Source organism: Euprymna scolopes, chromosome 39 (genome assembly GCF_053919585.1).
Source record: "Euprymna scolopes isolate OS-2025 chromosome 39, ASM5391958v1, whole genome shotgun sequence".
NCBI classification, from domain to species: Eukaryota; Metazoa; Mollusca; class Cephalopoda; order Sepiida; family Sepiolidae; genus Euprymna; species Euprymna scolopes.
Genome location: NC_136520.1, coordinates 40,427,978 through 40,451,277, shown reverse-complemented (window position 1 = coordinate 40,451,277; position 23,300 = coordinate 40,427,978). Strand labels below are relative to the sequence as shown.

The following is a 23,300-nucleotide window of genomic DNA, read 5'->3' as shown; positions in this document are numbered from 1 at the left end:
AAGAAGATAAAGCAAGATAACAACAGTCTAATTAAACCTGCTGTTTATGTTAAACCTTGCTGTGAATGGAGGACCCAAAGACTTAAGTTTAACCGCGCACCTTCCATGAAAATAATGATAGAGTGGGGAGAGTCTAACAAAGTCTCTTCTGTGTGATTTTATTTACGACCGGCCTTACCCGGTCGTAAAATACGCTTAAATATATTTTAATTCCTGCAAATTACGTATTTATTTTTACAGAGCCAATTCACTATTGAATATTATATTGTACCTAATATACAGGGTGAGCCGCATTTTACATAGGCGGACAGCATTTTAAATATATTTTTCTACGACCATCTATTTTCTGGTACCTACTTAAAAAAAAAAAACAGGCAGGGTGAAGAAGAAAATGCTTCGATACCAAAGACCAACTATTGATCAACAAGACCATCTTAGAAGACTGTAGGAAGCGGCAAAGAAACCTGAGCATGACATGGATCGATTACCAGAAGACATTTGACAGCGTGCCACACTACTGGTTACTTCGGTGCCTTGAGTTATACAAAATCCACACGGTAATTAAACAAACATTGGCGGCTCACCTTCAAATGTGGAAAACCACCATATCATTAAGTCACAATGGATAAAAATATCATTATCGCTAAAATAAAGTTACATTAATGCGATTCTTTATTATAACTATGACCCTAACCCTAACCTGTCCACGTAATTTTAACTCACCCTGTATAGTGCTGATTTCAGAAGTTAAAAAAAAAATAACTTGAGTACCATTAGCTAGAATCGAAACCAAAACATTTAGCGTTCTAGTTACGTTCCATACAGTTTGAACTATCGCCAGATAAATAAGAAAGATTCACAATTAAACAGGTTCAAGCTACCTTTTAATTTGCGCATGCGTTGAAATAATAAAAGTACGTCAACAAGTTGAAATGAGCATGTTGCATTTCAACTTGGCAACATATTTCTGTATGCGTTATTCAATCATCCAAACAAAACTTTTAGTCGTTATAAACAATCCTTGGTTCATGGTTACTATTTCCTGTAAATTTCAGTGTTATGTGACCAGTAGTTTAAGAGTTTATCGGTTAAATATTTACATACAGACAGACACATACATCTACTGTTTTATTTATATAGATTTGAAATGCGTTAAATGGTTACACATAACTAAATTTATTACTAACGATTTTTTTTCTTTCTTTGTAGGTAAGTCCGTATGAAGAAAATCCACCGGTAAGCTTTTATCATCATCTGCTTCTTCTTCAACTTCCTCTTCTTCTTCTTCTTCTTCTTCTTCTTCTTCTTCTTCTTCTTCTTCTTCTTCTTCTTTCTCATCATCATCATCATCATCATCTAATTATTCTTATCTCAGTAAGTATGCATCAGATTGCATGTGAATAACATGTCCGTTTGCTTCACTTTTAAGGAGGCGTTTGCCTTCTTCAGGCTTTGCGACAAAGCAAAGTGCTCTTACGTTCATTTGTGATTTTTTTTTTATAAAAAATATGCTTTGAGTTTCTGTTCATTCTCTCTCTCTCTCTCTCTCTCTCTCTCTCTCTCTCTCTCTCTCTCTCTCTCTCTCTCGTGTTTTCTTCACCTCTCTCTATCTATATGTCCATCTCTTTCTCCCTTCGTACTCTTTCTTACTCTCTCTGGCTTCTTCTTTCGTGTTTTCCACACCATTCTATCCCTCCATCACGCTTCCTCCCCCTTTCCTAATCCATCGCCATAAACTCTTGCCCCTATCCCTCCCTCTCGCTATCTCTATCTATCTATCTATCTCTTACACACACACTGGCTTCTTCTCATATTTTTTCACTTCCTTCTAATCTATCTCTTCATCATTCTTCTCTCTCACCTATTGCTCTTCTATTTGTAAATTAAATGTTTTCAATAAACTAAGAGCATATCATGTTTTGTATATATATATATATATATACATATACATATATATATATATATTTCCACAGTAAGACAACGTCGCAGCTCACATAAGCCATGAAAACAACGTCGCAGCTCACATAAGCCATGAAAGCCAATAAACTGGAAGTCCAAGACTCGTTGCGCTCTCATTTGGGCTCATCAGTTGACCATATCCAAATTCAAGATTCGCAACACGAATCTCTTTCTTGCGAGGCGAGCACCCTGCCACCGGGGCCAACGCACCACATACTAGAAAGTCCATTAGTTACCACAGATCAACCAAACCGCGACGAATCCGACATTGGAATGTACCTACTATACGTGGCAGAGTGCTCGCCTCGCATGCAAGAGATTCAGGTTTCAAATCCAGAGTTCGAACGGGTTCAACTGCCCAATCCAGCTAAGCGTTGTTGCTTAAGATAACATCATTGGAAGGAGGTGCCCCATTCCAGTATATAGCTGTTTCGAGGGTGGTCTGATTTGGGATTCGAATACTATGAATTTTAATATTCAGTTAAGACGTATTTGTAGAATTGAAAGACAAGAGTTTTAGTCTGACATGTTATAACAACTTTATTGATTATCTTCGTTAGTATTACTTAGAAAGAAAAAGGTTTAGTTGTGGAAAGAGTTAGAATGTATGGACGTAGATAAATTATTAGATAAACCTGTTGAAAGAGAGTTAATGGATGAATGTGGAAATTTGTAGTAGAGTCGTGCGTCCATGTATCGACGAGGAACAAAGATTAGAAAGTCCTGTGGGAGAAGAAGAGTTCATGTGTGCACCGCATTGAAGTCCGTGTGCGGAGGAAGCCGTGCTGGCTTGTTTGTCTCCTCATCGACCCAGTGCCAAAGGCCGGGGCGAAGTTGCGCTCTAGCAGTAGAGTGCCTAGTCAAGCGAGAGCCGAGAAGAAAGAGAATTGCAGTGGATTTAACGTTTTATAAACTGTGTGCGCGATTCACATGCTTATATGTTTTTCATGAAGCTAATTTTAAAAAATTCATATATAAAACAAAATGAATATATTATAGAAACCCTTGTCCCCTCACCGCAATGTTGTTTTGCAAGCACTTTAATTGAACATTGTTACATTGTCCCCTCGGTGTAAATATCTCCAACTAACCCGGCAAGCAGCAAAATCCCAACCCTTAACCGCAGAGGTCCCTAAGTGCCGGAAGGCCTTCTACTTTACTAGTTTCTTCCCACAAGCTGGTATACTTTGGAATTTCCTCACGGTCTACTGCTTCCATTACTGTACTAACATGCAAATGTTTAAATGTAATGTAAACAATCAGCTTGTGATAACTGGGAATAATTGAACTTACCGAAGGTAGGTGTCGAGGGGGGGAGGGGTAAAAGAACTCTCCTCTCTGTGGATGACGCTGGAAACGTTGTTCTGTTATTCGAAACCAAGTGCCCGATTTGGCGCGTTATATAGACACTTTAGTCTCATCAAATCTTGCTGAACGAGAAGTTGGGTGTGTAAGACGTGCTACGCTCAGTCTTCTTCGGTTTTCAGACAAAAGACACGTGTGTTAGATTCATCTATGTTACAAGTTACTTTTACTAAGAAAAGATGGCCTGTAAGCAACGACGTAATTTCGTCGCAAGCCTTAAACGTTTTTCCCCCCACCCATCCTCGTCCTTATTCGGCAGTAAGAATTCTGACAATCACGCTTCTAAACTCCTCGCATAGTGTCCATATATGGCCCCAAATAGTAGCCCGTAAGGTCTTAGTGACAATGTGCCTTGCTTTGGGGCGAATAAGAATAATTATATACTAGTGGGGCCTGTGGAAATTCCACAGGTGACTCATTCATATGTAATATATTGATGTTGGCATTCTGTTCAACGTAAATGGAGACGCCCTGATATTATTTTAGCTCTTTTGTTAAAACTGCAAAAGTATTTATCTAAGCTAGCAGGGACGCCCGGCGTAGACCGGCCGTAATGTACATATATGATATATTTTAATTCTTGTATATATAATGTATATATATGATATATTTTAATTCTTGAAGATTTCGTATATATTATTATAGAGTTAACGTTCTATCGATGTTTATATACATACTATAATCGAAACCGAAACCAAAACTTATGAATTCTTGGGGGAAAACATTTTATAAAAAAAAAAATAAATGGCTTAAGTGGCATCAGCTATAATCGAAACCGAAACCGAAACTTATGAAGAATTCTTGGTAAAAAAAATTTATATAAAAAAAAATAAATGACTTTTGTGGCATCGGATATAATCGAAACCACAACCACAACTTATGAAGAATTCTTTTTAAAATGTTTATAAAAATATAAATGACTTGTGTGCCATCAGCTATAATCGAAACCGAAACCAAAACTTTAAAAAAGATAGATGACTTAAGTGCCATCAGCTATAATCGAAATCGAAATCAAAGTTTGTGAACAATTCTTGGTAAAACTATTTATTACAAGACATAGAAAGTCCATAACAATTAAACGACAGTCACTCGGATATAAGTGTGACACACAAAATAAATAACACACACGCTATCCTATTAGCATAGAGATACTTACACAATAGTTTTTAATGTTTACGACATCATCAGTGTAGGGGGTTACAATTTTTGCAGTTCATGAGATTCAAACCCAGCCACGGAGCCACCTTTAACTACAATTGCTTTACCCCAGGGCCACCAAACAATTGCCACGGGAATGAAGGGAATTAAAAATTGTTTAACGCCAAATACATTAGACAGTCTAAAGTTTTCGAACCCTAGTTGACTGCCTTTTAGCTATTAATCCACAGACAGTGCCCATCCTTTAGTATTCACAAAAGGGCTTGATAATTATAATTAAATAATAATTATTCTTTATACCTACAGGCACTAATGCTTCATACTTACGTAATCATCAGTGTAGGATGGCAATTCTTGCCGGTCATATATACTATATACATATATACTGTAAAGCCAAATGTTACGAAATTTGCCGAAAAACAAACACCGAGAAAAAGGACATTTTGAAAGGAAACAAATATGTGACGCCATACGATGCATCGTTATTGGACTTGTTATGAACAAATATTTAATTATCGCTTTCCCCTTTAGCGGTAGAATGAGGCGTGAAAACAGATCAATTTTAACGGCCTAATTGTTTCACTGTCGTTTAATTTTGCGGTGCGTTAGAGGCAGCCCGAGGTGTAAATTAAATATACGAAACCCGCGGGAAAAAAATAGAAAACGGATATGATCAAAACATATACAAACACTCATAGACTTATACAACACTGGCAACCACCTCGCCAGGGATACACAAACAAACAAAAAATTACGTTTTTACTATCACACCAATCATATTTTAGATTATGGTTTGGTGGTTTTGTATGACTACGGCATAACAACGCTTTACAGGTTATAATAAATGTCGAATCAAGTAATTTTAGAACGAGTTTTTATGCTTCAATTCTTTATATCTTAAGCTATTTATTTATTAATTATTTTTCTACGCAGGAATCACCACTTATCAAGACCCGGAGTCCATTCGAGGATAAGGGTTAATGGGTATACGTTAGTCAATGTGATTATAGCGTAGTAAACATAAGCAGTGGGAATTTTGTAAATTGGATTACTTAGGTGGACGGTTCATCAAGGATTTGTTTACATTGGACTTGAAGACAATCAGATTGTAGTGAGCTGGAAAGTAGGCAAAAGGAAGAGAGTTCAACAAGCGTGCAGTTCTAAGAAAGAAGCTTTGTTCATGGAATCAACGTTTAGGTTTAGACACAGATAATGAGTGGGGGAATTATTGATAGTGGTTTCAGCTAGACGAGTGTTTTTCGTGAAAGTTTGACGAAGGGGGAATATAGATTGAAGCTCAGCTGATTACTTGCCATGAAAATAACGATAAAGCAGAGACAGGCTCGCAACGTCTCTTCTGTGGGAAAGAGGTTGCAGGGAAGAGAAAAGGGCATTCTCCACTAAGCTACGAAGTCTATTTTGAACTCTGTCAAGGCAGGATATGCTGCTTCTAGCAGTTCCAGCCCAGATGGTTTGGTTTGGGTTTTTTGTTTTACGGCATAACTCTTTTCGGCTTATTAATGCTCAATAAAAAAAAAAGTTTTTAGGCTTCAAGTTCTTTATATCTCCAAATATCTATTCATGGTCTGTAGTTTGTTTTGTTTTACGACATATAAACCCTTTTCGCTGAATCCAATAATTAAAAAAAAAAAAGTTTTTATGCTTCAACTTTTTCTTTTTTTTTTACATAGGAATCACCACTTATCAAGGCCCAGAGGCCACTCAAGGATAAGGGTTAATGGGTATACATTACCCAATGTGATTATAGCGTAGTAAACATAAGTAGTGGGAATTTTGTAAATTGGATTATTTGGGGCGACGGTTCATCAAGAACTTGTTTATGTTGGACTTGAAGACAATCAGATTATAGTCAGCAGGGAAGCAGGCAAACGGAAGAGAATTCCACAGGCGTGCAGTTCTAAGAAAGAAGCCTTGTTCATGGAATCTACATTTAGGTTTAGGCGCAGATAAAGAGTGTGGGAAATTGTTGGTAGTGGTTTTGGCTATCTTCAAATATTTGTTCATGGTATTTAGTTTCGTTATTTTGTTTTGGGAATATCAAACCTTTTCTGGTTATTTAACTCCAAATCCGGCAATTTTAGTAAAAAAAAATTATCTAAGGTATGTAATGAACGACAGTAGCAGTGTATGTTAATGAGAGTGTAAGACATCCCAAACCCTTGCTAATTATACGAGGGGGGACTAATGATATTGACCCGGATAAAATAGTGAAATAACTAAATCCGATTAAAAACTAAATTTTCTATTTTTAGAACAGGAAACGATATTTGTACTATGTTCATTCTGACTAAAAAGATGTTTTTAATTTTGATTTTGAATTATAAGTTAATTTTGTCCATGATAAAGTGAGGATAAACTTTCTCTGTCTTTGTATATATTCACTTCTTTATAAAATAAATAAACACTGTTTGTTTTACATTAAATACACAATTAGCCAGGGACCGTTTTAAAGCCATACATAAGTCATATGTATTAATCTATACAATTACAAAACTTTGTGGGCCTTACATGATGGTTGGTTTGTTTTATGGCATATCAACCCTTTTTCGGGTTATTTGATGCCGAATCCATTTTTAATCTTGGTAAAAAATGCTTTATACTTCCAATTCTTTATATTTCCAAATATTTATTCATGGTGTTTGGTTTGATTGTTTTGTTTTACGGCATATCAACTCTCTTTTGGTTATTTAATACCGAATCAAGGGGGGGGTCATACTTCAAGTTTTTATATCTTTAAATATTTATTCAAGGTGTTTGGTTTGGTTTGGTTGTTTTGTAGAAGAAAATTGTTGTTGTTGTAGTTGTAGTAGTAGTAGTAGTAGTAGTAGTAGTAGTAGTATTCTCGTTGAATAGTGCGAAGCAAAACAAATAAAACAAAGGTAGAGAAAAATTCCCCCACTGTATCATGGACAAAATTAACTTCATAATCAAAGTCAAAACTCTAATTAAAAACATCTTTTTAGTCAGAATGAACATAATGCAAATATCGTTTCCTGTTCTAAAAATAGAAAATTTAGTTTTTAATCAGATTTAGTTATTCCACTATTTTATCCGGGTCGATATCTTTAGTCCCCCCCCCTTCGTATAAGTAACAAATGTTCGGGATTTCTTATCCTCTCAATAACATGCACTGATACTGTCGCCCATTACACCGGGATAATTACTTTGGTAAGATACATAATTTCGCTTCACTGGTTAAAAATGCTACGGGTGCGCTCTATGGTAATAATCTTTCACATTTTCTAGTTGTAATACATATGACTTACGCATAGCCTTAAAAGGTTCCAAGCTCATGGTGTTATTTTATATAAAGAAAACATCGTTTATTTATTGGTTGTAAATCTTAAATTACTTAAATCTTTAACATTTAAAGACACCAACAGATGAATGCACCGTAGCTAATATTACGCGTGCGTGCTTCTTTACATTACATTCTGTTTTATCGAATGCGGATCTCTACTTTGTCTGTGTGCGTGTTCGTTCTCTATGAACTCGGAAACAGCTGGGCCGATTTTCTTTTGAAATGTCACACGAATATACTTTATGTGGCTGGGAGTATTCTTAGATATGTTTTGTATCGGAATGCCTCAGATACGTATTAATAATCGGCAAACAAAAAAAATCATATTAAATTGGGAACAGCCCGATTTTGATCGAAGTTAACACCCTTATATAGCCTAACAACACAAGTGCATTTAAGCAGTTTATCCCCACACAAGCAGAAGGTCACGGCGTATAAAATCAGCAGTATGTTCTTTGAAATGACAGGGGCGCGTTCGAAATGAATGTTTCTGTTTAGAGCACAACTGAAACATGATACTTGACTTTTGCATTTAAATGTTTAATTATAACCATAAAATAGTTCTATAAAATCAACGGTAGATTCTCTACAGTGCAATGTAGACTACGATATATTGTGGACTAAATCATTGCAGGGAGACATGTGAATCTTCCTCTCGGTACACTGCGGTGGGTCCCCGAATAAAGTAGACAATCGATTTGATTGAAAAATGAGCGATTTCACTGATTTCAATGAAAATAGGAGTATTGGAATTTTCGTTGATCGTCATTCAGTTACTCTGCTGATTTTTCTTTTAATCATTTTTCCTGCATATACAGACTAGTAAGCGGATTGCGCATTGCACGGTCTTTTTTTTTTTTTTTTTTTTTTTGGTCAGGCAATAAATGTTACGGGTGTTCATTGGGACAATAATCTTTCAGTTTTTTTTTACATATTGACACATACGACTTACGCATAGTTTTAAAGAGTTCACGGCTAATTATGTAACCTAAAGTAAGCAAGGATTATTTATCAGTTGTACTTTTTACATTACGTTTTTTATAATTTATAATTTAAAGACATCAACAGATTCTTCTTTTTTTTTAATGTGGCTATTGTTACGCGTACGCGCCTCCTTACATTGCATTTATGCATTAATACACAATAACTGTGGGAGAAATCCAGCTCCCCAAAAATGAGCCTTCTGGGCTGGTACAAAACTTTAAATTGCCTCAGTCTATAAAGATCTCTATTTCACTGGCCGAGTTCAGAAGTGATGAAATATAGCATCAAAACAGATACCACACTTTGATCTTAGCAAACGGGGAGTGTTGTTTTCTTTTGTGTGAGCTGATAGACGATATGAACGCCCACGTTTTATCACCAAATATTTTATGTGCTATTATCCTGGTGCAGTGCCAGATTGAAGATCTTTTATTTCTATCCAAAACAATCCAAAGTGAAGAATTCAGCGTTGAGGCGGTTTTTTTTTTTTTTTGTTCTCTTCTGAAAAGCTCCAAGAAATCAAGAAGAATAGGACGTTCTCTTTTCAAATCCCAAACTCATAAAAAAAAATTTATAGCAAACGTTAGAAAGGGCCCGATTTAATGGGTATTCTTTGCTCTCATAAAAATCACCCGTCCAAAAAAGGAACCCTGGTTTTCACAAGACTCTTTGAGGGTTTACTACGGAGTTGCATTGATCCGATTTCAGTATGGCATTTCTCCAATATTCTGTAAGAAACTGCTTCTGGTTGTTAAAAGATCGGGTTTTAATTGTCTGAGTCTCTTCTTTCTCTTTCTTCGCCTTTTGAACTCTGCTAAAGAGTCGGTCTGACATTCAAAGACGGTTTCTAGCCCACTTTCCAATCCTAGTGTTATAGTTCTTGCGGTGGGTTAGAATTAAAAACACCCATAAATATAGTCTCATCCACTCACGTTGGTGGCAAAATTCTTTCTGCTTACGCAAAGAAGGTCGCAGCATCTATATATTAATACGATAGTATGTATGTTATTTTGTGTGTAACGTTTGCATCTTTTTTTCTACCGAGCGACTGTCGTTTAATTGTTACTAGTGAGGGGTACCCGGCGTTGCCCGGGTGTTTGGAGTTGTGGGGGGGGGGGAAAGTAACTATGAGGATCCAACCCGAACCGTTGAGGCAAAGTTGTAAATTAAAGTGTGAAAAAAAAACGTGAGACGTTAACCATTGGCCCACCGCAAGATGCTAAACGAAACACGTTTGAATTTATTTAATTACTTGGATTTAGCAGGTGCTCGTTTTAATGAGGTCAAGTTTGACTGCGGGATAGTATTCATTTACTGCTGAACGCTTCTCCCCCCCCCCAAGATGTTATAGGAAAAAGACTAACCCACATGCGGCGAGCGACAAATATTGAATATTTATCTTCCCGAAATCGAGCAAATTAAATAGACAGGCGAGCTTCGTTGTTAACTGTGAGATATTACGATTTATATGTGATATAAAAAGTTTTAAAAAGTTGTGAACCGACCGACCGCTTCTCTGAAAGAAGCCTTTTGTAGACACACAGAAAAAGCGAACAGACACACATACATACATTTTCGCTTTTATATATATAGATGACCTTCCCTTTCTTATAATAAGTAATTTTACCAAAAATTCTTTATAAGTTTTGGTTTCAATTTCGATGATAGCACTCAAGTCAACTATTTATTTGTTTATTTATTTGTAAATAATTTTACCAAGAATCCTTCATGAGTTTTGGTTTCGGTCCAAGCTGAAGGAAGTCAATTTATATATATATATATATATATATATATATATATATATATATATATATATATATATATATATATATATACCCGTTCACATACACCTTTCACGATAAAGCTAGAATCCAGAATTAGATAGAATTGAGCAATTGCATCGACAACGGACAACGCCAGACCAAAAGTGGGTTTCGCTGTACTGCATCTCATCAGTAGCGTACTCCGAAATCGTGTCTGGGGAGTCGGTTAATTTCAATTAATGTTTGTAGATGTGATATCTACCGTCTGCATACCAGCAGTAACTATCTTAGTTATATAGGACGCGTTGCTTGTCACATCGTAGAATGTAGAAGTGGATAAAAATATAAGAATTTAAAAATCGAGGTATAGCCAATAGATTGCGTCGTGGCCCATATGGTTAGGTCGTCAGTATTGCACACTTAATGAGTGCTACGATCTGGGTTCGCGCCTATGTCGGAGCACGTTACTGATGAGATGCTGTACATCGAAACCCACTTTGGGTCTGGCGTTGTCCGTTGTCGATGCAATTGCTCGATTCTATCTAATTCTGGGTTCTAGCTTTATTGTGAAAGGTGTATGTGAACGGGTATTTATATATCTATCTATAATCTCCTCTTAATGTCTAATATATATATATATATATATATATATATATATATATATATATATATATATATAATTTCTGGAGCGATGGAATGATCCAACTATTTTTCCAGCAGCTTTAGCAACAGACTGGAGGTATTTAGTTCGCTCCTGTGCCAAGAACTGTGACATAAGGGTCGAAAAAAGGGGCTGACAAATCACCCCCCCTCCCGAGGAAGAGAGCACTCTGACTTGCAAAAAAGTGCTTGGGCAACCCGTCGGCATTCCCCGATAAGGGCGCCTCAGGCGATTAGCAAAAAAAAAAAGAAAAAGAAGACTAGCCATTTTTCAGAGAGAGAAGGTAAGTCCTAGGAAGGTTGTACTTCCTAGAACAGCATAGGAAGAGCATTACGCCCGCAATCAACAGGGACTAGGTCATTATAGGAATGCTCTAATCTCTATTGATTTTGGACTGGATATGTGTCACCGATCTTAGATCTGGAGCGAAAGTCACTCCTAAGAGCTGATCCAAACGTTTTGGAATAACATTTTCATCGGTCTCTCACGCCTGCGATTGAAATAACCTTTTCTATGGATTAAATACGCCCCTTCGCAATATGTGTTCGTGTTATCTTGTTTGTAAAAGAGAAACGCATTAAATTTAAACAAATCTCCTTTGTAAGAGACTACAATGGACTGTTGCAATATTTGAAATACACGCTTCAGTGTTTGGATTAGAGTTATTATGACGATACAGAGTTAACTCTCTTTGTTTACATAACTCATTTTTTTTTTAAGTAAATAGTTATTCCTAGGCATTATTAATAAGACACGAGTTTTCTAATATTGTCGTTTAGCTAAACTAATTATGAAAGGATAACAAGTGCCTTATATATATATATGTATATATATATATATATATATATATATATATATATTCAAATGAAGCTATCTTCAACGAAGCAAACTTATCAAGAGAGAGAAACCACAACACTGTTAAGAGGAGCAATCAAATATATTAAATAAAAGCTGAGAAATAAATGTATTAATCTGATGATATAATAAAGTTATATGTAACTTTTATTTATCTTTTATTTTATATATATATATATATATATATATATATATATATATATATATATATATATATATACTAGCAAAAGTACCCGTCGTTGACTGGGTTCAAAAACAGACTACTACAGAAAATTGACTCTGATTTATGAAAGTATTATAGGTTATGAAAAGGAAGGGTTGTAAAGAGATAGCTTCGAATTAGTGGGTATCAAAACCAAAGCAAAATATGATGAAAGTAAAAATAAAATAGATAAACCCCATAATTTATTATGCCATACATGTTCACACTGAAACACTTATCACAATATTCTGTGGATCTATATTAAAAAACCTTGTTAAACTTTATGACATATTTCCATTCTATGGAGGTCAGGCGCGAACGAACACCCCATAATTTTATTATACCATATTTCTTCAAACTAAAACATAATTATCAAAGTATACTTACGCAGATAGATATGAAAAGTCTTTACTAACGTTAGTCCCTATTTCCATTCTATGGAGGCCAGGTGCGAACGCAGACCCCACAATTTTATTATACCGTCCCTATTTAAGTTAAAACATACTTATCAAAGTATTATTATGTACATCTATATCAAAAACACTTTAAAAAAAAAAAAATTTTTCCATACTTTTTGGACCAGGCGCGTACGCAGACCTCCACAATTTTAATGAATCATCATTATGCCAGATCAAACAAACCCATTCCTGTGTCATGATACATCTTCTATCATTATATGTGATCAGTTTTCTATAATAGTCAACCATATAAGAGCCTATTCGTGACCAGACACACACACACAGACGTTCAGCTTTATATATATATATATATATATATATATATATATATATATATATATATATATATATATATACGGAGAGTGGAATAACAAAACTACCACTACCGTATAAAGCAATGCTCTTTGTATAAAGAAATAGAGCTTCAGCGTCTCTATCCACTGTGCCACGGGCCCTGAAGGGTGATCAAGATTTGATTTTTTAGTCTTATAAATCTACGTTTATTTATTATCTAATCATCCATGGTCGGGTCTGTACCGAATGGCATTCGTGATTAAAGTAATTTTAATGCTTATTGAGATGAGTATTATTTATTTATTTGTTTATTGCGGACTATTATCCTCATTTTTTTGTTGTTGTTTCACGACGTTTCGGCCAACTATTCCTCTGGCTTTCGTCAGGTGGGAGCCGCGACAGGATAGGCACACCCAATTTCCAAACTGCATTCTCAGCAATTACTGCCTTCTTGCGATACTACAGCTATATATATTTTTTTCTTAAATAATAGACAAACAAGTATTTACTAATTTTAAAAATGTTGGTCTTTTATTGGTCACACTTTGCATAAAATTGTTGCTATATAAGTACATAACAGTTCACCAATTATAATTTTACACAACTTAAATAAAACCCCAATTTTTCAAAAGTTTCACTGACAACGAATAGGGTCTTCCTTATTGACACAGTGGGTATTCATTTTTTTATCCACCAAACGGTCTTTACATGCATTTTAGATTAAACAATACTCGCCTTGCAATAATTCCTCGAATTCTGTACTAGTATTTCGTTTCTTTCATTTTTTTTTTTTTTCGAACTTCCGGTAATCCCGGGCTTAAGTTTTTTGTTTCGCAGCAAGTGTTTTTAATAATCTAATTTATTATTTTCTATTGATCATTTTTCCACTTTAATATTTAATTAACTCTTTTCAACACACGTGATATTATTGTGAATAATAATTCCAGTTACATAAAAAGGTGTAATAAGAAACCCGGAAGTTTCTATAAAATAAAATAAAAAGCTACAAGGATGTAAAAGTGTGAAAAAGTATCAGACATATCTATTGACGAAATAATTATGTTGAAAAATTCGAGTAGTAGAATAGGACGTTGGTATTTTTTTAACAAAATGAATCATATAAACCCATATGTGGTGCTCATATACAGTAACCTCGCATGATTAATCAACCTAATAATCACGTTGAAACACCGTCTCTCATTAGAGCGTTGAAGTTAAGCAACGTTGAGCTTAACTAGTACCAGATGGGTGGAAATTTGGGAATACGAGGCGCTATAGTTAGGAGAGTGTCGACACTTCCTTACAAGAACTGCAGAATCTAATGTCGTCATCTTCCATGATGAGAATATACGATTGGGGACCGCTTGTTGATTTCATACTCCTATAAAACTTACTCCTCCGGAGGAGGCCAGTTGCTTCGATACGACTAATCAACGACTTCAATTCTGTTGAGCCAACGACTAATTAGGCGGAATTGAAATTAAAAGATTTGGTCGCGTTCGCGTTCAGAATAGCAATTCTTAATTAGCCATCTTACATGCATTTTGCTCTCGGAAGTCTGTCCATATCGTGTCAGGTGCCATTATTTCCAAACACCTTCTAAAGGAATTGAATATAACGAATTGCATTTCTTTGAAAATTAATTAATTACCATTTATTTAAATTTGTTTGTTTCGCGAACTTCTACCTACTTAGGCACAAACAAAGAAGTCAGTATGTAATATCAGCTGTAGTGAAGGATAGGTAAGGCCTCGACAACAATTAACCAGCTTTTTTTTTTTTTTTACAAAGAAGTCCCCACTTATCGAGGCCCGTAGGCCACTCGAGGATAAGGATTAATGAGTGTACAGTGGTCAAAGGGAACATGCAGTAATCGTTAGTAGGGGGAATTTGGTAAATTGGATTACTTAAGAGGAACGGCTCATCAAGAATTTGTTAAAGACAACCAGATTGTAGTCAGTTGGAAAGCAGGAAAACGGAACAAAATTCCACAGTTCTAAGAAAGAAACTTTGTTCATGGAATCTACGTTTAGGTTTAGAGTGGGGGAAATTATGGGTTCATAAGTCAGGACAAGGGAGACCATAGATTGGAGCTCAGACGAGAACTTGCCATAAAAATAATGATAAAGCAGAAACAGGCTCGTAACGTCTCTTATGTGGAAACGAGGATGCAGAGAAGAGAAAAGGGCACACCCACCATACAGACTAGGCTACGAAGTTTATTTTGAACTCTGTCAAGGCAGGATAAGCTGCTTCTAGCCGCAAGATCTGAAGAAATTAAAAAAAAAACTGACCTTTAGATTTAAATTAAAATTTTATAACAATAATGTTTTATTCATACTGCTATGTTGAAGTGAAACCTGATATCTCAAAAATTAGTCAAGAAAGAGAAATTGGACACGTTTAATTCTAATGCCTTAGAAGGATTCTAGAGATCAAACAGAACAATCAGATTATCTATCAAGAAGTCAGAGAAGTCGTTAAAATGATATAATAAGTGCATTGCAGCCGGAGGATATTACTTCGGAGGGGACTAGAGTTTCATGCATCTAGTATACGTAAACGTAACTCAGAAGTATTAATGCCAGTAAGTAGAGATTATGTTTACTAGTATGAATTTTGGAATAAGGCGACAAGTGTGTAGTATGAATATATGTGTCAATAATCTGCCAACGACGCCTCGGTTGGCTCTGACATACAGAGAATTGGCGACGAAGTGCTACAATGAAACCCAGATAGAAAAAGAAGAGGAGGACCGAAAATGAACTAAAACTAATTGAGAGAGATTTGATCGCAATGAGAAGAAGTCGAAGATGCGCTGTGAATCTGGCTTACAAATCGAGACGATGGTATACGTTGCTTGCCTTGTACGTTGCAGGGCGTGCGACTTCTAAAGTTTATGTAAGTCTGTCTTCCATAACAATAATATAAATATTGTGCGTGTTGCAATGTTTTACATGTTAAAAGGCTTTTCCATTCAATTCACAGAAGAGACGTTGCTAACCTCTCTCTGATCTATCGTTATTTTTATAGCAAGTGCTCGTTTGAGCTCCGATCTATGGTCCCCCCCCCCCATTTGTAAAACTTTCACGAAAAATACTCATCCAACTGAAACCACTATCAATAATTTCCCCCCACTCTTTATCTGTGCCTAAACCTAAACGTACATTCCATGAACAAAGCTTCTTTCTTAGAATTGCACGTCCGTAGAACTCTGTTCCGTTTGCCTGCTTTCCAGCTCACTACAATATGGTCTTCAAGTTCAATGTAAACAAGTTCTTGATGAGCTGTCCTTTTAAGTAATTCAATTTGCCAAATCCCCACTACTGACGATTACTACGCTATTGTTCAAATGGCTACCGCACACTCATTAGCCCTCATCCTCGAGTAGTCTCTGGATCTTGATGAGAAGTGACTGCTTTGTAAAAAAAACACCATTTACGGAGGGATGGCTTCAGACCGAAATACTATTACAGAGGGATTGTATTCAGAAAGACCATTTACGGAATGGATGGCTTCAGACCGAAAATAATGGTATACATTGAGTGCCTCATGCATCGCAAGACATGGGGGTTCCTAAGGTTAACTCTAAGTAAGTTTGTTAGTTTTGTTTTCTTTACTAATAGATTATTGTTTATCAAGGCTCAGGGCCACTCAAGGATAAAGGGAAAAGGTGTAACAAGAGTAAAAGGAAAGCCGAAGATTTGGGGTGGGGTGGGATAATGAGTTCTTCCGGAATCTTTGCATTGTCTCGAAATGACAATCTATTTGGGAAAATAGTGCCAGGAAATGTACCTTTTTATATCTAAGAATGAGTCAACACTTACCAAGGCTGAAACACTTACCAAGGCTGAAAGCTACTCAAGAATAAGAGTTAATAAGTGTAATTAGTATTGTCATCATCAATGTTACTTATTCATCATCATTGATTACATCATCAATTTCATCATCATTGTCATCGTGATCATCGTTAACTTCATTGGAATAATTATCATCATCATCATCATCATCATCGGAATAACCATAACCATTATCATCATTATAATCGTCATAATCAATTTTTATTGTATTATCATCCTCGTCTATAATCATCCTTATTATAATTTGATTATAGTTTTTATCATCATCATCATCATCAATCTCAGAATAATCATTATCATCATTTTCAGCATCATCATTGTCATCATCATAATTGACTACATCATCATCATCATCATCGTTATAATGGTTTTAATCATTTTTATTTCATTATCCTCAGCGTTATCATCTATAATCATCATTATTACTGTAATTTTCCTCGTCCTCATCATCATTATCGTCATCGTCATCATCAATTCCATCATCATCATCTGCAGTTTAATAACTGCCATGATTGTCAGCATCCATTCGTCTATTGTGTTCATCGTACCTGATTATTTACGTCTTGAATTTCCTTTTAATTGTTTTAATCTTCATCGATTATCGATCTCCCGATTATCCGAGCGGGAATTGTTTCCCTTTTCTGAAAAATAACATTCATCAAATTTTGACATTTTTAATATGGGAAACAAATTTCATTTCAGAAAAAATAAATATTCCGGATCGACGTTTATTGCTTTGCAATCTAGTCCTCCCCCCATTTCTCTTTTACCTGTTGTGATATTTTTAATAAACATGTACATCCTCAACTCAGTTGATAGAGTGCCAGACATCAGTCACTGCAACAACGCTTACGAATCTCACTGGGTCTAACTCTCATTTGGAAAAAAAAAAAAGCAAAAAAAAAAATCTCGTATCAGATCTGCATCGAACTTAATCAATAATCATTATATATAAACTAAGCATGGTCCCTTGAATTTCAATTTCCTCGTAAGACGACATTAAGCTTAAGCTTAACGTTTTCGACATTTTCTAGCATCGGCATCATAGAATGGATTTTAATCTTGTACCATTTTTGTTTATTCTAGTCGAATATTAGGTTTAATATTGTTATATTTTGATTTTAATCTTCGTAAGAGAACATATAAGTGTTGCAAAACTCTTCTGTTTAAGAGAATTTAACGTTTTATCCGCCTTGGGACTGGTATTCTTATATATATATATATATATATATATATATATATATATATATGTATATATATATATATATTGTGTACAGAAAGTTGTTAGTTGAGACAGGTCATTGGTACCGTCGGTTTCAAGCCCGATAATAAGGCCCGTTTAAGGTATCCTTATCGAGCTCTCTTCAGCCAATATTCGTCTCAACTAACAACTTTCTGTACACAAAAAATAAAAATATAAGTACGCTCTTAAAATTTGGATTTTCCTTTTAATTGAGCACTCTGCTGGAATTCTTTTTCCAAAAAAACTAATCATATATATATATATATATATATATAAACTCGAGTCTTGGAGTTCCGGTTCGTTGACTGTCATGGCTCTTGTGGGTTGCGACGTTGTTTGGCTGTGGAATTTATTATATATATATATATATATATATATATATATATATATATATATATATATATATATATATATATATATATATGTGTGTGTGTGTATTATAATTAGTTCTTTTTGGGGGTGGAAAAAGAAATCCAGCAGAGTGCTCAATTATCAGGAAAATTCGAGAATAAGAGCGTATTATTTATATTTTGTTTACAGACAAGTTTTAGGTGAGACCATGAGATAAGTCAGTGGTACCGTCGGTTTCAAACCCGATAATTAGGGACCGTTTTAGATACCCATATCAAGCTCCATCAAGGTCTAAAACGGTACCTAATTATCGGGTTTGAAACCGACGGTACCACTGACTTATCTCATCTAAAATTTTCTGTAAACAAAAAATAATATATATATATATATCTTTAATTATATAGACAAATATTACACAGTCGCTACACTGAACATGCTAATGTTTCAGACGATTGGTTGGCAAGAACCAAAAGTCCTCTTCAGGCGACGTAATAAAGCATATGTGCATCTGATTCTCAAATGGAAGAAATGACATATATTTTTTTTTATTTATAAAAATAAAATCTTATAATGCTGCTTCTTGCCAACCAATTATCTGAAACATTAGCATGTTCAGTGTAGCGACTACGTAATATTTGTCTATATAAATAAAAATATTATATTTTGCTTTTTTTATTGAGCACTCTTAATAACCTCGTTTTAATTCATGATTTTTATCTCTTGAATACCTTTAACTTTGTATACACTAGCGGTCGCAAAATACGATTAAATATGATATTTTAATTTGTCTAGATTTGGTATATATCATCAAAGAGTCGTGACTTCGAAAGTAAAAAACAAATTTGTAGATGCCATAAGCTAGAATCGAAACCGAAAGCAAAACTGTAGCATTCAAAGCTGGTAACGTTACCACTGTACCAACATGACACACATCTGTAGTGATTAAAATTTAAAATTAACTAAGATGAATGTACCAAATTTATAACGATTTTTTTCAATTTTGACACATTTTTTTTACCCCTTAAAAACGATTTTAACCGGCTAAAAACCCATAAAAGACCTGTTTATGGTCCGTAAAAAAATCTAATAATTTCTGTCTTTGCTTGCATGCCCGGAACACTCAAAAATGTAAACACAGCAATGGTTTTCGAATGTAAACATGTACAAAATACCGACACGGCATTATTCCCTCCACTAATAAAGATCTACCCTATCCTGAAAAAAAGCACGTTTTCCTTAGCTTTTTTTTTTTTTTTTTTTTTACTATTCCGGTTTACGATTAGATTTTTTTGCGCCGATTACCTATGCTATAGTTTTAACGTAAATTTCATTGCATACCGAAACACTTATTTGTCATATACTTGTGTTTTCACCAATTTTGAATTATGTGGAATATTTTATTTAATTTTCTTCTCCGATCTGATTCTTGAAATTGTGCACGAGTTAACTTTTTTAGGGGTTGGGGGTAAATTTTTACATTAGGTCCACCTCCACAACTTCCTTTAGAATGACGACTTTTAAAGGTTTTCGGCTATGCTGATTTCGTTCAAAATTTGCGGAGATAAGTACATATAGAGATATAAAGACCTGTATTATGCACGGTAATTAACTGGCTGCCAGGTTTGTGTGAATGCACGATAAACAAATCTACTTCTCTCCTACTGCCACCGCCATTTTTTTTTTTTTTTTTTAGCATTTACTGACAACGATTATCACAGTTAAATTGGAGAAATTATTTTTCCAAAACCCCGCAAAAAGGGGGTTGTCTACGCCGAAAGCCGTTCTTTACATGAGGATGTTGGCGGTTTCTATTCGAACGCCGTCCTTATGATGGTGAGGTTGATGGTGTCTGTTCTGAAAGCTGTTCTTAATATGGGGAGTTTGGGATGTCTATTCCAAACGCCATTCTTAACCTGGCAATACTCAAAGAAGTGAAGTGAAAAAAGTCGTAATTGTTATGTTTTAAACGTAAAAAAAAAAGATGACATAAAACTGGAATTCAATTTAATATTGGTGGAAGAGTTGAAAAGAAGAGGAAGACTTGAACAGCAAACGGAAACAGCTCTGACTGCTACCACTGATTTCGATCACTCTAAACAGTTCATATACAGTGAGAATCTCTAACTTCTAAAACTTGTGTATAATTTCTATTATTATTATTCAAATGGACCATTTTTTCGTAATTTTATTAATTCATACTGATTTACCTATTCCCTTACTTGCTGTTTTTAGATTCAAACAGTACCTGCAGGTTATCGCCCCAAACAAGCACTAATCGCAAGTTAAAACCATATTATTTCATTTCGGCCATGGGCGCCAGTATCCGCAATTGTTCAGGGATCGCAGTGGCCACCAACAGCAACCGCAGTTTACTTTTTGCGAGCCGGTTGCAGGCTTCAATCGGGCAACGCCGGTTAACGTGTCTTGTTAGTATATATATATATATATATATATATATATATATATATATATATATATATATATAATCTAGGGTTATTGTTTTCCAGAGGTTAAGCATCCATTCATTCCTATATTATCTAAACACAGACTCAAATGCGCACCCATATTGCGTCTTATTTACAAACAACAAAATCTTTTTTTTTAACAATATTTGACGGATTTTCCTAATATTAACTTCCTGTGACGAGAAGGGCCTGATATTTTCATTGCAAACTTTGCTTTCGTATAAGCTGTATCGCCTGAAGAGGTCTCTAGCTACTGGTAACTAGCTATCCGAAACATGTTCACCACTGTGTGGCAATATGCTCTTGACTGTATAGCAACATATTAATGTTGTTACACGGTTATGAATGTAAGATGATATGTAATTATTTCCTCAATCAACGTCACAGCTAACACAAATGATGCATGCGCTCCGAGTTTCGAATCCCGAGTTCGGTTATGTTCAACTGATGGGCCCAAATGAGTGCAAAACTCGAGTCTTGAACTTCCAGTCTGCAGCTTTCATGGCTTGTGTGAGCTGCGGCGCTGTTTTATTCTATAAATAATTATCTCTCTCCCTTTTCTTCTCCCTCTCTTTCTCTCCTTCTCTCTCTCTCCCTCTCTCTCTAATATATATATATATATATATATATATATATATATATATATATATATGCCGTCCCTGAACAATTGCGAAATTATATATATATATATATATATATATATATATATATATATATATATATATATATATATATTATTATTATTATTATTATTATTATTATTATTATTGTTATTATTATTATTCACTATAATAATTATCAAATACCTACACACATTAGTCTTTCATCCTTTCGGGAATCATAAGTGCAGGATGTCACGACTAACATTACTGCTTATGTATAAACAAATTATATATATATATATATATATATATATATATATATATATATATATATATATATATATATATTATTTGGTTATACATCAGCAGTAATATATTGCTATATAGTCATGCGCATGTTTCGTTCTTCTAGTTTTTAGTAACTAGAGATATCAGGCAGTCCAGCTAATATGAAAGCAAACTTAACAATGGATATCTCGAGTTATCTACCGATAAAATCCATTTAGAAATAGAAATAAGGGATGAAATCAAACCGTATGTAAATCAGACTAAAAATGAGGTGTGGGAATAAAGTAGATATGGTGATGGTTTAAGAAGTTAAGGTGAGTACAATGGAAGGCAGAAAGAAATTTTATCTGCGTGTACACGTGTTAATCGTTTAACGGCTTAAGTCAGCTCGTATATATCAGGTTTCATTGAGGGAGGGGGTGAATTTTGTTAGTATTTCAGAATATTTATGCGAAATAATTTTTAGGTTTGTGGATGGGTCATTTGGTTACCTGGTGCTCGTAATATGACCCGGTTCTGCTGTGGTTGGAGAGCGTGGCCCCCAACACCCCCACCATCCGTTCCCGTTACACACTTGTCGTGCTAATTTAGATCGGTCAAGGGAGAGGGAGGAAAAAAAGGAAAAAGATGTAAGGGAGAAGAGGAGAGGAGAAGAAGAGAAAAAGCAAGAAGGAGAATGAGAAAAGAAAGAAGTAGAAAGGAAGGGAAAGGGAAAGAAGGGGGAACAGGTCCATAGTTCGCTTATTGGTATTAATTAAAAACATTTCTTGCTAGTTTTTACTCGTCTTTGACCATTCCTTCGTTCATATCCCACTTCCACAATTACATCAACCGTTATATTTGTAAACCTTATATTCATTTATTTATTTTTTTTTTACCTATTTATTTGCTCCTTATAGTCTAAAGATTTTGTTAAAATAAAGATAAAAATGAAAGGCTAAAATATATAATAAGTATTAAAACTTCCATACTAAGATTTAATCATTGGTTATAATAACCATTAACCTCGTTATACTTCATTGGTTAATTTACCTCTGAAAAATAACAACCTCAAAATTATATATATATATATGTATATATATATATATATAGAGAGAGAGAGAGGTAAATGTGTAGTTTAGCGGCGTAAATTATTTGACAGAAAAAAAATGATAAAAACTATTTATTTTTTTTAAAACACATTATTAAACCATAGGCTGAAATAAAACCAGAAAAAATTTCATTTTTATTATTATTTTTTTTTTTTTTTCATTTTTATTAGACTAAATGTACGACATTCGAGGCCGCCGTATTACTTTTAAAATTTGGCCTTTCTAAGGTTTGACAGATTGGCCTTATTAAGACCAAATTTGGCCCTTTTTACGTTAAATATGGCGACCAAAAACATAGTTCATGAAAGAGCGTAAAAAGTCAAATTTGGCCTTAAAAAATGCCAATCTGTAAAACCTTAGAAAAGCCAAATTTTAAAAG

The 23,300-nt window shown here is 34.7% G+C and overlaps 1 protein-coding gene across 5 annotated transcripts in view; it reads left to right on the top strand.

The window, feature by feature from the left end:
• The window catches only part of LOC145263773 (fibroblast growth factor receptor 1-like), a 389,904-nt gene that overhangs the window by 253,563 nt on the left and 113,041 nt on the right, over window positions 1-23,300 (top strand). For 3 of the 5 annotated variants that reach the window (XM_080120823.1, XM_080120822.1, XM_080120821.1), the window contains exon 2: window positions 1,210-1,236. The exons of the other annotated variants lie outside the window; for them this stretch is intronic. The gene's annotated coding sequence lies outside the window, so the exon portion shown is untranslated. The remainder of the gene's footprint in view (window positions 1-1,209; window positions 1,237-23,300) is intronic. 5 annotated transcript variants of the gene reach the window in all.